This window comes from Microtus pennsylvanicus, chromosome 1, assembly GCF_037038515.1.
Source record: "Microtus pennsylvanicus isolate mMicPen1 chromosome 1, mMicPen1.hap1, whole genome shotgun sequence".
NCBI lineage: Eukaryota > Metazoa > Chordata > Mammalia > Rodentia > Cricetidae > Microtus > Microtus pennsylvanicus.
The window spans coordinates 85,436,147-85,450,818 of record NC_134579.1 but is presented as its reverse complement, the minus strand read 5'-3'; the positions used below and the strand labels follow the sequence as shown (position 1 = coordinate 85,450,818).

The 14,672-nt window shown below is 45.3% G+C and overlaps 1 protein-coding gene across 1 annotated transcript in view; it reads left to right on the top strand.

Annotated features, from left to right (window-relative positions):
* Fry (FRY microtubule binding protein) overlaps positions 1-14,672 on the top strand; it is a 392,348-nt gene that overhangs the window by 65,457 nt on the left and 312,219 nt on the right. The gene's annotated exons all lie outside the window — the stretch shown is intronic.

Genomic DNA, 14,672 nt, shown 5'->3' with positions numbered 1-14,672 from the left:
ATGAGCCAGATATTTTGGCATATACTTTTAACCCCAGTACTTAAAAAATAAAAAAGCTGAGGCAGGAGGATCATGAGTTTGAGGCCAGCACAAACTAAACAACAGTGTCAGAACTAAACAATAAGAATATTTACCATAGGATACGTGTAGAACAGGTGTAGGCGATGTCATGAGTGAGGCAAGAATTGGGTGCAGAGCCAGACAAGCCACAGAAAGAAGGTGATTTTACTTCCATTGCAATGGGAGGTGACGGTTTTTTAAGCACAGCAGCCATAAGATCAGATCAAGGTATGCTGGGGGCGGGAGGGGCAGGGAAGACAAGAGGCCACCTGCAGTGGCCGGGTTAGAGGATGGTGAGACGTGAGCTGCCTACAGGGGGTTCCCCAGGCTAGCTGCTTTACTGGCTCTGGAAGGGAAACCCTGCCCAATGCTTTGCATTTCCAGAGGAATGCTGGCTGGTACTGCCCTGGTGGCCTAACTGTGTTTACACCTTAAGGCCGAGGTTCCATTTCTTTTCAAGGAGGCCCAGCAGGAAATACATAGGAACACATTAGAGCATTGGCTTCCAAGTCTGAAGGGCTTGGAATGGACGCAGCATCGACTACTAAACTTAAGGAAAAAAAATACTTTGCCGCTTTCATTTCCTGTCTGAAAACGGGGCAGATGGATGCTTCTTACAGTACAGGTGTCCTTCACTCCTGGGAGCCCCTCTCTCAAGTCTGAAGTGTGAGCGGTACAAACTGCCTGAAGGACCAGGCCCGATGATCTCACCAGATACCCAGTTCCTGTGTGTGCCCCAAAGACACTGAGGAAAAGCAGCTGAGTGCTAGGCATGCCAAACAATCCCACCGCCAGATCCCCGGCCAACACAAACAAATAAGACCCCTGGCAACAACAAAACATTGTTGGCTAGTGGGGAACTCAAAGACCGTCCACAAATAATGAGGGTGATCATTTAAAAAAAATATATTCAAGATCTGTGAAGAACAACAAAGTCTTGCTGAAGCCAGGCAGTGGTGGTGTATGCCTTATAATCCCAGCACTCAGGAGGCAGAGGTAGGCATATTTCTGTGAGTTCAAGGCCAGCCTGGTCTACAGAGCTAATTCTAGGACAGCCAGGGCTACACAGAGAAACTCTGTCTTGAAAAAAGGGAAAAGAAAAAGAAACAAATTTCTGAACCACGGTGCTCATAAAAGGAGGTTAATGCTGTATTCTTGGAAGGGGAGGTTGATGCTGTATTCTCTGATAGGGAGGTTGATGCTGTATTCTTGGGTAGGGAGGTTGATGCTGTATTCTTGGATAGGGAGGTTGATGCTGTATTCTTGGATGGGGAGATTGGTGCTGTTTTCTTGGATGAGGAGGTTGAAGATCAGAGTCAAGTCTTACTACAATGATTTTAAAACTCCATAGAGCTCCAGCCAGAGTCTACAGAGGCTCCATGCTGGTGTGTGAGCATAGAGTTTTATTAGCTGCTTCAAAAATTCTTACAAAAAGCACCAAATACACAGAACAAAACATCAATCAAAAATTTATATAGAGCATATTCAAAAACCTGTATGGAAAATATTACTCCATTGGCTATCAAAATGTATTTTTTAAAGGTCATTTATTTTTATGTATGTGGGTGTTTCACTTTCATTCACGTGTGTGGACACATGTGTACAGAGCCTAAGGAATCAGAGAGGGTGTCAGATGCCCTGGAACTGGAGTTACAGATGGTTGTGAGCTGCCATGTGGGTGCTGGGAACTGAACTCTGGTCCTCTGCAAGAAAATCCAGTGCTCCTAGCTGAGCTGCTGAGCCATCCCTCCAGCTCTATCAAATGTATTTAAAATCTATTTTTTTTAATGCAGGCATAGAAACAAAGACTGCACAGTATAAGTGTATGAAGTGTATGCCCGTGCCTGGCACTTGTTATCAGTGTCACAGTGAAGACAGGAAATGACCGATGTTCAGTTATGGTACAGGGGCTTTTGGTTTTCTATACTGAAGACTATAGGAGGGATATGTAATATGTACATATATATTTAAAGGGAGCGAGAACACAAATGCTTAACTCAGCTTTGCTAACTGTAGAAAAAAAATCATCCACCAGGGTAATGTGGAATTCAGTTCTTCAGACAAATCACACATAGTTATGGAGGAAGCAGAATGTAAATGAAGCTCAGTGGTTCAGGGAGGCCCCACCAGTGAACAACCCAAGAGCACCCCACCTGGCAGACTGGAGGAAATCTTAGGAATCCAGGGTTCTGGGGTGTGGTGGTCTGTAGCCTGTGCCCCTTCGGAGCTAATAAAGCCTTGGTCCCAAGGCAGGCAGAGGCCACAGGGAAGGTGGCGACCCTCAAGTGACCCAGCATGAGCCCTGGGCCACGGGTGTCCGTGCTGCAGCCCTTTCTCAGTTGTAAGAGAACCTCTGAGTGTCAGGATTGGCATCCTCACCCCACTGACTGTGGGAATTTGAAGATGCTGCCATTTGCTTAATCAACCCAGTGACTGAGTGCCCCTTGTTGTCTGTTCTAGATGCTTGAGATACGCCAGTACATCACACAGACAAAGATCCCTATCTTCCTGCATCACCCATGCCCCGTAAAGTTTGTAAATAATTCAAGTAACATGCATCTTATTTACTCCAGCTCCCGCCCAGTCATGCTAGAGTCCAAAGCCTCTGCCTCTTCAAATGTCTCTCCATTGCTTTGTTTGTGCATGGACACTTGAGTGGCAGGTGACTCTAGAAATCCTTGGCCTTTGCATATGCAAAGCTCCGTCTAGTTGGCTGCAGTTGACCTGGCTTCATTCCAAAGCCAGACCAGACCTATGCTGCTTATGACATTTCGTGGAGGTGGTGCTAGAAAAGGAACTTCTGAGCAGCTCTTAGAAAGAAGCATTTGCCAAGTCATCCTTTGCCCTAGATTTGCCTCTTTCTTATACTAAGCAACCAGTGGCTGCAATTATGGTGACTTTAATAGCAGTCAGAGGTTTTGTGATTTTTTTTTTACACACATAGCTGTCCAGGAACTGTTCATTTTAGTTCTTCTATATCTGGTTATAACAACAACAACAACAAAAAAAAGATCAAATTCTAGCTAGGTATGGTGGCACATAGCTTTAATCACGGCACTCAGGAGGCAAAGGCAAGAGAATCTTTGTGAGCTTGAAGCCAGCCCTTTGTGCATAGTGCATCCCAGGACAATCAGGGCTACACAGAGAGACCCTGTCTCAAAAAAAAAAATTCAAGTCCTTTGAAAACTAAAGACATTGTTTTCTTTATTGCTCTTAAAAAAGAGGCAGGTGGGGTGGGGTGTTGGAAAGATGGCTCAGAGTTGAGTACTGGCTGCTTTTGCAGAGGACCTGGGGTTGATTCCCAGCACTCATGTGGCAGCTCACAATCATCTGTAACTCCAGTCCCAGGGGATCTAATGCCCTCTTCTGGCTTCTGCAGGCACTACACCCACATGATGCACATATATCCACAAAGAGTCAGACACTCATACATGCAATTATTTTAGTTAAAAAGGAAAGAGCAAGTACTAGGTAGCAAAAGCAGATAGTGGGCAGTTGAAGTTGCTTGAGATGCTTTCTGACCTCTATTCCTCCTCTCCCATTATTGACACTTTCAAACTGTTCTCTTCATGTTTCTCAATATCCATCCTATCCATTCTTTGAAGCCCAGGTTTTATACTTCTCCACTCTATTCCAGAAATGAAGTAATGTCTTTTAATGTTGCATAGCACCTGCAGTCTTTGTGGTTAACTTTGAATGAATCAAGACCTTTTCTAACATTTAGATTGTGAGTGTGTTTGTCTGCATGCATGAATGTACACCATGTGTGTGCAGTGCCTGTGGTAACCAGAAGAGGGCATCAGATCTCCTGGAACTGGAGTTACAGATGGTTTTGAGCTGCCACATGTGTGCTGGGAATCACCTGTATCCTGCTGAAAGCACAGTAGATGCTAACCACTGAACCATCTCTAGCTTCGTGTGTGTGTGTGTGTGTGTGTGTGTGTGTGTGTGTGTTCGTATATTTGTGTTATATCTTTCACTGTTGTTTTAGATTTCTAGGGCTAGGAAGCGTTTTAAGTATCCGAATATCTATATAAAGTACATTGCCTTCTACAAGATGGCCATTCGGTAAATACTTGTTGAGTCTAGAAAGTCTTGTCCCAAGGGAGAATCTAGTCTCTAAATTATAAAATTTATGGCTGACATCACACAGATGTCCCCTATGGCTTTTGGATGAGAGCTTGAGATGGTAGGTTCAGGCTTGAAACCGGATGATATTCAGCACAGAAAAGCAAGCAAGGTAAGTGGCCATCACCATCCGAAAGCAAGCAGAAGGGAATCTAGAGTTCAGATAGAATGCCAGATAATGCTGTCGCTAAATACGTGAAAGAAGAGTGTAACTCAAGTGTAGGGAGCCTTGTCCCACAGTGAGAAAGTGTGAAACCAAAGGCTGTTTGTCTTGTCCTCCTGTAGACAAGTGTGACAATGGGAAGCAATGCCGGTGCCGGTGACATGGGATGGCTCAGTACACGAAAATTTCATCCCTTTGTTTGTGTGCAGTTTATCCAAGAAGAGACAGTGAGCAGGTGCTAGCAAATGACCAGGAGACACACTAGAGGGAAATCAAAAGTTGCATCTCCTGTGCGTTCTTCTTTCCAAGAAGGGCCTGTTCTTACACTGTACCCTTCTGTTCTGTCTTTTTCTCTTTCAGGAAAGAAAAAAATTAGTTATGTTACTAGTTAGTTTTTAATAATTCAGCAAACCATTCCATGCATTATTGGGCCAACTGACTCCTACTGCCAAACTTCTAAGTGGGAGGAGCTGAAGCTGTCTGCAGAACTGAATTTTTGGAAGATGGCAAAAGAAAAAGCTAGACGCTGAGAGCTATCTTTGAGCAGTGCATCGTGTCTGTTCCCTGACTTTTCTGGAGGTTTCATTTGCTGCCAAGTTTTATACTGCAGACTCTCCTGCCTCCCTATGTAGCCTGGAGTAAACAGCAGGTAGGGTCATAGGACGGCACATGGAGAGGGGAGAGCTGCTACCCAAAGATGTGACAATAAATAGCTGACACCAGAGGGAACAGGAGACGGCCTGGAAACAGCAGTTAAATAACAAACCAGGTTACCAGGATCTGCACTTCCAACCTGGATCAGGCTGTTAGAGCCCTCCCTCCCTGTTAGATACACACACACATTATCCCTCCCCCTCTCTCTCACACACACACATTCTCTCTCTCTCTCTCTCTCTCTCTCTCTCTCTCTCTCTCTCTCTCTCTCTCTCTGTCTCTCTCTCTGTCTCTCTCTCTCTCTCTCTCTCTCTCTCTCTCTCTGTCTGTCTCTCTCTCTCTCTCTGTCTCTCTCTCTCTCTCTCTCTCTCTCTCTCTCTCTCTCTCTCACACACACACACACACACACACCCTTTGCTTGTTTTAGGGAATGAATTGAGAATCTTTCTGCTTTTTTTCACTTCTTCAGAACAACTTGGAGAATACAGAATGCAACAATATCCTTTTCTCTTTTTGAGGGAGAGCACAGTTCACACAATGATTTGTTACTAGGGATTAGTGAGAAATTGTCTTGCGGAGTGCTGATTGATTCAGTTATCTAGTGACTGGCATGTTGGGACATGGAGTTTATGCTAGCCGGTTTTATGTCAACTTGACACAGGCTGAAGTCATCTGAGAGGAGGGAGCCTCAATTAAGAAACTGCCTCCTGCCGGGCGGTGGTGGTGCACACCTTTAATCCCAGCACTCGGGAGGCAGAGGCAGGAGGATCTCTGTGAGTTCGAGGGCAGCCTGGTCTACAAGAGCTAGTTCCAGGACAGGGTCCAAAGCTACAGAGAAACACTGTTTCAAAAAACCAAAAAAAAAAAAAAGAAAGAAAGAAAGAAAGAAAGAAAGAAAGAAAGAAAGAAAGAAAGAAGGAAGAAAAACTGCCTCCTTCATATGGATCTCCGTGAGTTCAAGGCCAATTCTGTCTAAGCTAGTTCTAGGACACTAGAGCTATTACACAGAGAAACCTTGTCACACAAAAACAAAAAACATCCCCCCATCCCCACCTCACTTCCCCACCACCCCCACCCTACAAAAGAAAATGCCTCTCTTTAAGGTCAGGCAGTAGGCAAGGATGTAGGGCGTTCTCTTAATTAGTGATTGGTGGAGAAGGGCCCAGCCCATGTTGTCTTAGGGATTTTTTTATCTGTAAAGAGACACCATGACGGTGGCAACTCTTACAAAGAAAACATTTAATTGAGGTGACGGCTTACAGTTTAGAGGTTCAGTCCATTATCATCATGACAGGGAGCATGGCAGTGTGCAGGCAGACACGGTGCTGGCTACATCTTGACCTGAAGGCAACAGGAAGTTGCCTGATTGTCATACTGAGTGAAGAAAAGAGAACTCAAAGCCCGCCCTCACACTGACACTCTTCTTCCACCAAGGCCACACCTCTGAACAGTGCCAGTCCTATTGGGGGCCATTGCCTTAGAACCACCACACACTTCTTTCTTATCTAGGCTTTCTGCATCTCATATAACACAAAAAGAATGACACTAATTCTGGGTTTTCCTTAGCCTTTCTTATGCTCATTTCTCTGTGTGTATGAGGCGGGCAGAGCACAGTGCACGGGTGGAGGTCAGTTTTCGCCTTCCCGCGTGGGCTCCCAGGATGGAAGTCAGCAGACAGTTGGAAACACCCTGACATCTCCCCAGCCCTCCCTCCATCTCTCTCTCCTCTCCCCTCCTCCACCTCTCTCTCTCCCCCTTCTCTTCCCTGCCTCTCCGTCTCTCCTCTCCCCCACCTTGCTCTCCAGGAGTTACCTGTGAAGTTCCCCATGAGTCTGTTTTTCGCAAGGCCTCTGTGCCAAGCCCTGGATCCAGGGACTTTCACCAGACTCCTTCTGTTTACCCACCCACCCCCTTCCTGTGTATTGATGCTATCACTTCCCCTTGACTAATGAAGACCGAATCCTGGAGAGGCTGAGTGCTGGCTCCCCATCACACGGCTAACAGCTCCAAACTGATCTTCCGGTTTCAAGTTCCCTAGTCCTCGTCAGTCTGCCGGTCTAATGCAGCCTCCTGTTGGATGGTGGAGTCTTTAAGGTTTGGGCACTGCCATGTTAGTCTTTGTATTGTATGCCTGTTGACACTGGTCTCCTGGGAGAATCTATATATTGCTGTTTATAAGTTGGCAATTTTTTTAAAAATCAGTGTTGCCTACACCTTCTCGGAAAGGTCAGATAAAGCAACCATTTTGTGGCCCACTCTGCCTTCTGGGCTTCTGTTCTGGGATTATTCTCTTCCGTCTGATAGCAAATTTGAAAGAAGAGGAAATATAAAATGGCCTTATCTTATCAATGCCCCAGGTCAGCTAGCTGAACTTGCTGGAGGTTATCTCATTTAATCTGTCTCTGAGGCCTGCAACTCGCCTACTGTGGGATTGGCAGCCCTGGGCGGAGTTCACATCACTGGGCTGATTTCCAGGGCTCAGGGAGGGAGACCCTGTGGCAACATTGTTAACAGGATGTCTTCTGTAGCAAAGGAAAGCCTGGACTTTTTGGTTCTTTCTTCTAATTATATCATGAATTGGTTGGTTACAAATTAGGAAACTCGCCAGGTATTGATGAGACACCCCTCACCCCAGTACTTGGGAGGCAGAGGCAGGTGGGTCTCTGTGAGTTCAAGGCCACCCTGGTCTACAGAGCTAGCCCAGAATAGCCAGGGCTACAGAAAAACCCAGTCTCGAAAAACCAAACCAAAAAGACAAACAAACAAAAAATTAGAAAATGTTGCAGCAGAAATGAACCCATACCCAGAAAATTTTTCAAAGAAATTGTGCTATTTTTCTCCCGAAACCTCAGTACTTCTTACCATTTGCTCTGAACGTTTTCTAATTTTTAAATTTTAAGTTTTAGAGCCGTTTAGGAGCTACCTGAGTTGTCTGTAACGCTAAGTCAGTGCCCTGAGCTGTTTGTGGGTAAGCAGTGACCCCGAGATAACCCTGTGAACCTGAGAGCAGCCTGCGGCCTGCATTTGCTTCACTGACCTCCTTCGGGGCCAAGCCTCAGCCATCCGGGTACAGGTTACGCTTATCACTTTTACTCTAGTGTTCCCTTCCTCACCGAATTCGCCACTGCACGTGTATGATGGACATTTGATCTCTTCCTTCCCACTGTTTTTCTTATTCAGGGTTCTCTACAGCTCCCTTTATGTAACCAGGCAGCTCGCCTGGTCTTGGGAGGCTCTCCACATTGGGGAATGCTGCCTCTCTCCTTTGCCCTGCTTCTCAACCCTGAGGGAGACACAAGGAGGACCCAGCAAGTACTGCATGGAGAAAGATTGAAGGACAGCGTTGTCATTTATGGGTGACCAGACTCCCGCAGCAGACAGGCTTCCAGATGGCTTGTGGAGGTGGGGGGGGGGGCAGCACTCAGTGGCAGTCAGCAAGCTTGGCCACAGGTGTCCCTTCCCACCTCCTGCCCCTTCCTCCTGCTGCTGAAGGTCTTATCCTTCGCTTTCCCCTTGGCATGGACTGTTGTCCTTGTCCGAAGCTATTGTCATTATCCAGGGACTAGAAATGTCCATGAAATAGAACAGCACTGACTCCACTTCCTGTTGTTTTTCCTCTTTTATTTTTCCTCTGAAGTAGGAATTTTAAAAAAAGAAGAAGCACTTTGAACTCATGTTTTGAAACATGACCAAAGCTGCTGTCGGAATTCACCTTAGAGCCTTTTGTGACTAGAGACCAGCCTCAGGAGGTCGGAGGGAAGTGTCCGGGCTTCTCCCTGCCCCTCAGCCTTTGACCTAAATATTTCAGCTGGCCTTGAACTCTCTTTTGAACAGCGGCCTGTCTGCTGACGACGTCAACTAGCTAGGTGCTTATAATCGTTTACGTGTATGAAGACGACTCCTAAAGTCTCATCCCGTTCCTAGAACTTTCCAGGACTCTGAAGACACTGTTCTCTTGTGTCTGTCTACCTTGATTCCCTGTGCATGAACACACTGGTCAGAAGGGTGTGCCTTCAGCAAACATGTACTGAATAGGGGAGCTATGCTAGACTCTAGGGACACAAGAACCAGTAAGAGAGCCCAGCAAGGGACAGTGACAAGCAAAGGACTATAAAATGGCCCAGGAAAACAGCATCAGGACACCTGGCTGTAAAGCATGAGGCAGGGCCATAGAGGGGCTGGAGAGAGCCAGAAATGCCTCTTTGGAACTGGGAAGTGGTGGGGTGGGGCCCAACAAGGCAGGGGGCTGGGAATGAGGGAGTGAGCTGGGCTCCAGGAAGAGGTGGAGTGGGGAGCACTCAAGGGTCAACAGCTGCAGTCCAGTTCACTGAAGGCAGGGAAGAAAGGAGGGTGAGGAGCCAAGGGGTCCCAGAGGAAGTCTGGCTCCACCAGGGTGAGGATGGAGCTGGCCCAGCAGTAGGCTGTAGGGAGCCATTCATCTCTACCTGCACAGAATGAATGGGCTTTCACTTGCCTTTCAGAGATTGTCACTTGACACCAGCACTAAGGATGGGCTTGCCTGAGAGGCAGAGGAGCTGCAAAAACTGTTGACAAATCCAGGCAGAGGCTAAAGGAGCCTTGTGTTTGGGAGGAGGGCGCCATGAATTCTGAGAGTGGTAATTGCTGACGTCTGGCCATGGATATATGTAGTGGGATATAGGAGGAAGTGTCAAGTGATTTCCCAAATAAAAAATGCAGGGGACCAAGAAAGTGCCAGCAATCCCGAGGTCGTGAAGATTCCAGCTCCAGAAGGTTAAACCTGGGGTTCCTGTGTGCCTAGGTCCTCTGCTCAGTAGCTGCATGTAAGAGCATGTGTTTTAGGCACTAACAGGGACTTGAGAATTATATGTATTTAAAATTTGAGACTGATAATATAGAGGCCTATTAACTTTGGCCATTAACTAATAACACCTACTTAAAAATCCAAGGTTCTATCAACAGAGACAGAAATACACATGTAGCTATGGTATGTGCGTATGCACTGACCTCACCCTTGCTAATGAGTAATACGAAATATTGTATGAAAACTTGCATCAGGAGATGTATTTTTGGGGCTGGAGAGGTGGCTCAGAGGTTAATAGCACTGACCATTCTTCCAGAGGTCCTGAGTTCAGTTCCCAGCCCTCATGTTGAGCAGCTCACAATCACCTGTAACTCCAGACCCAGGGCATTTGATGCCCTCTGCTGACCTCTGTAGGTACTGCATTCATATGCGTGTGTGCCTACACAGACACACACCCAACGTGTAATTTACAAGAAGAAAAACAATTTTTTTTTAAAGAAGATGAAGTGTCTGTATGAGTCATGCTGACTCGTGCTTATAATCCCAGGATGTGAGAGACAGGGGGATTACTATGAGTTTGAGACCAGCATGGGTCTAAATAATGAGTCTAGCACAGCCTAGGCTACAGAGTGAGACCAAGCTGAGGTGGAGAGTAATCGCAAATAATGTGGGCAAAACCAACATGAAGCAAAAGTCATACATCGCTTGCTCTTTAAAATTATAGAGAAAATTACACCCTCCAGCCCTTGTCTTTATTTCTGTTGTGTGGCTGTTTTGCCTGCATGTACATATGTGCATCATGTGTGTGCAGTGCCCACAGAGGCCAGAAGAAGGCTTGAGTTCTCTGAAACTGGGGTTATCGACGATCATGAGCTGCCGTGTGGGAGATGGAATCTGGAATGGGGTTCTCTACAAGAGCAGTCAGTGCTCTTTCTTGCTGAGCCATCTCTCTAGCCAAGGAAAACTCTTGACAATGGCAAGATATGAAGGGAAGACAAGCAACTGTTTGTAAGTACCGGAGCCCCCTGCATCTTCTGGTACTGAATAAAGTCGCATTAGCCCATCAGAGGCTCTGACATGTGTCCACCGTGCTCGCCGCATCCTGCTGATTTGCATCTACGAAAATTGACGTGGCAGCATCCTTTTCCTTTTAAATACTCACATCTAGTAGGATTGTTTAAGTTTTTGTTTTTTGGGTGTGTGTGTGTTTTGTTGGTTTTGTTGTTTTGTTTTGTTGTTCCTGTGGTTGTGGTTGTTGTTTTTTCGAGACAGGGTTTCTCTGTGCAACAGTTCTGGCTGTCCTGGAGTTTGATTTGTAGACCAAGCTGGCCACCTGCCTCCACCTCCTGTGATGGGATTAAAGGCGTGCGCCATGACCACCGGGCTATTTTAAAGTTTTAAAGTAGAAATTACATCACATATATCTTCTAGGGAAGACAAGCGTCCCGTGCCCTTTTGTATATTCTGGTGTGTGGTCATTGTAAGAAACTTTTGTATTAAGTATGGTTGATATATACAGAGAACTTTTAAAACTATTTAGTGAATTATATTTCTCATCTGCTTCTCCTGAAATCAGTAATGGATAAATATTTCTGCGAGTCTGTTAAAATACTTGGAAATTCTTCCTCTTAATCAGTTGGCTAGCTTATTTATTAATTGCCTGGCTGAGAAGTGAAGTGAGGGCCTCGTACGTGCTAGGCAAGTGCTGTCCCATTGAGTCACATCTCCAGTTCCTGAAGAATAAACATTTTGAATATTTGACAAATATGATATTCAGTTTTGTTTCAAACATGCATTTTGAAACTCAATTTGATTATTTTTAAGGTGTTTATAAAGATTTATTTTTAAGTATGTGTATGTGTGTATGTGATATGTGTGTATATTTCTGTGTGGTATGTGTGTGTATGTGAGGATGTGTGTGTCTGTGTGGTGTGTGTGTGTGTGGTATGTGTGTGTGTCCATGTGGTATGTGTGTGTATGTGAGAATGTGTGTGTGTATGTGAGGATGTGTGTGTATGTATGTGGTATGTGTGTATTATGTGGGGATGTGTGTGTGTCTACGTGGTATGTGTGTGGGGACGTGTGTGTGTCTTTGTGATGTGTTTGTGTATGTAGGGATGTGTGTGTGTGTGTGTGTGTGTGTGTGTGTGTGTGTGTGTGTGTGTGCACGTGTCTCCAGAGGACAGAGCAGGGTTTCAGCTCTCCTAGAGACGGAGTGACAGGGTCCTAGGAATTGAACCCAGGTCCTCTGGACAAGCAGTATGTGCTCTTAACCACTGAGCCACCTTTCCAGCACACTGGATTTTTCAAAGTTCTTCAATTTTTAAGGGTTTCTATTTATCCCAGTACCATAAACTTTTGAAGAATTATCTCTCAATTTAGAGAGGCCAGCTAATGCTAATGGTAAACAAAAGCCTGACAAAAACATGTAAAAGCTTGAGCCCAGGTGTTTTGAGAGGAATCATTATGGAAAACTGGGAAACCGCAAGATAGTTTTTAGGAAATGACGTGTCACCTCCGTGTCCTTGCAGAGGCTCGAATAGAGCCACAAACACTCGGCGGTGCCTCCCTAATGGGATAACATTTCCTAGGGGTGGCGTAAGAGTTGATCCTTTGTGGACAAACTTGTTCAACAACAAGAAAAATACAGGTTTGTGTAGAGCCCAGCGATTACTGACTTAATGAGATCCTTGTTGATTTCTAGGCGTCTGCCAGCTCTGAGGACGATTGGTCAAAAAGTATACATTGTATCTTGACTTCATGGGCCTGTTTGCAGCAATGGATTCAGGGTAGGGAGAAGGAAAGTATTTCTTTACCCACCGGTATAAATTACAAGGCCAGCTCTTTGGGTTAAGTGGGGATTTTTGAGCCTCATCTAAATTGTGTGAGGCTATTTCCCTAAGTCTACCTGCTCACAGGGTAGGGTTGTTGGTTATGTGTTAAGTGACCTGTAGGGAACTAGGAACCCCAAGAACAGAATACGAGAATTGAAGGCACACCTCAAAGCCTATTGCTAGTTCCCCCAGCAAGGTTCAAGTGGCTACTAGGAAAATGAAGCTGTCTCCAAATGTTGGATTTGCAGAAGAGCTAAAGCGGTAGTTCTCAACCTGTGGGTCGTGACCCCATTGGAGTCGCATATCAGATTTTTACATAACGAGTCATAACAGTAGCAAAATTACAGTTACGAAGTAGCCAGGACTATAGAGCAAGCTCCAGATCACCAACTAAGACTATATAGCAAGACCCTGTCCCAAACAAAACAAAACACATATACAAACAGCAAAAATAATGAGAAATGAAGCTTTAGACTGGCGTTTTGCCTGGCGCTCTGTTACTCTGACTCGAGACCTTTGGTGGAAACCTTTCTATGTGACTACAGGACAAAGACAGAATCTGAATAAATATACCATTTGGAGGGTTTGCTCCATATAATGTTTTTAAAAACCTTCGTGATGATATTTACAAATCAGTTTTTATCATAAGAATCTGGGCGACAAGTTTCTCTTGTAAATGGGAGGATAGCTGGGTGTGGTCCTGTGTTCCCTGTGCTCAGGAGGAAGAGACACCCTGGACCACATAGTCAGTTCCAGGTCTGCCTAGGCTACACAGTGAACCCCTATCTTTAAATAAGCATGTTAATAATGAACAGAGAGCGATGAGGTAAAGACAAGATAAATGTGTGGACTGCCGTTCCTTCCGAATCATGAGTCCCAGGTCTTGAGATCCTTTGGGGGAAGGATATCTACCCCAATTTTCATAGTGTCTTCCACTGTATGTTTGCCTCTGCCTCCTCATAAATTGGAATAATTAACATCCAATTTAGTTTTTATTAATATTTTATTCATTTTGCAGTGCTGATGAGGTCAAGTCCAGGGCCTCATGTATGCCAGGAGAACACTCTACCGCTGAGATTTGCCTCACCCGTTTCTTTCCTGGCTTTTGACCCCAGCACATCCTCTCTCCCTTACCTCACTCAGTGGCTGATAGCAGCTCTGTTGGCTCCTCCCGGCCACGGGAAACACTTCACAGGGAGGCAGCAGCTCCTCCTGGGCCGAGGACGGCTCTGGGGTTGGACTTGGGTGGGTTACAGATGGCCAGGCAAAGTGCAGTGGGAAAGCGGAGATGTCAAAACGTCGACGGTGCTTGCCTTTGTTGCTAAGACTGTGAGATTTCTTTTTCTGCTTCTTTTTCATTTCTTGACTTCATCATGCTTTTCAAACATGCTGATAAAAAAAACCAAAACATGCGTTTCTTTTAAAATTAGAAGAGACAGCTCAATTGTCTTACCTCTGGATGTTTTCGGTCTAACGACCATAAAGTATCACTCATCTCCTACACTGTGGTCCAGTGTGACTGATAGGACAGGATATTAATGGCGAGCAGGTATCATGACAAGGGTACAAATGCCAGCACCAGCCATACTTGTAGAGTCACTGTAAGTTCTTATCTCAATTAGTCACTGTAAATTTATAATATGCATTTAGAGTTGTGTTTTACAAGAGTGGAAAAGACCGGTTTGGTTTACATGGTTTACTATGACCCTTCCCTGGCTTCTAGGATATGATGTAAACTAAATCCTCATTTTGTCTAGAAAAGGGGAAAAGAGAAGATGGATAGGTGGACTCACCCGAGATAAATGTTCTGAGAGAATCGAAGGTGAGCATTTACTAAGGCCCTTCTTCTTAGAAGGGGGGTTCCCAGCTCTGAACAAGCTGCTTGATGCTGGGATTCAGGAATGGGCAGAGAAACGGACCACAAGCCACCATCTTGACGCAATACGTGGTGTGTTCAGATTCTGACATGGACATTCTAGGCAGAGACAAAAATACAATGATGGTGCTTTTTTCTTTTTTGTTTTGTCTGTTTGTTTGTTTGTTTTTCCAG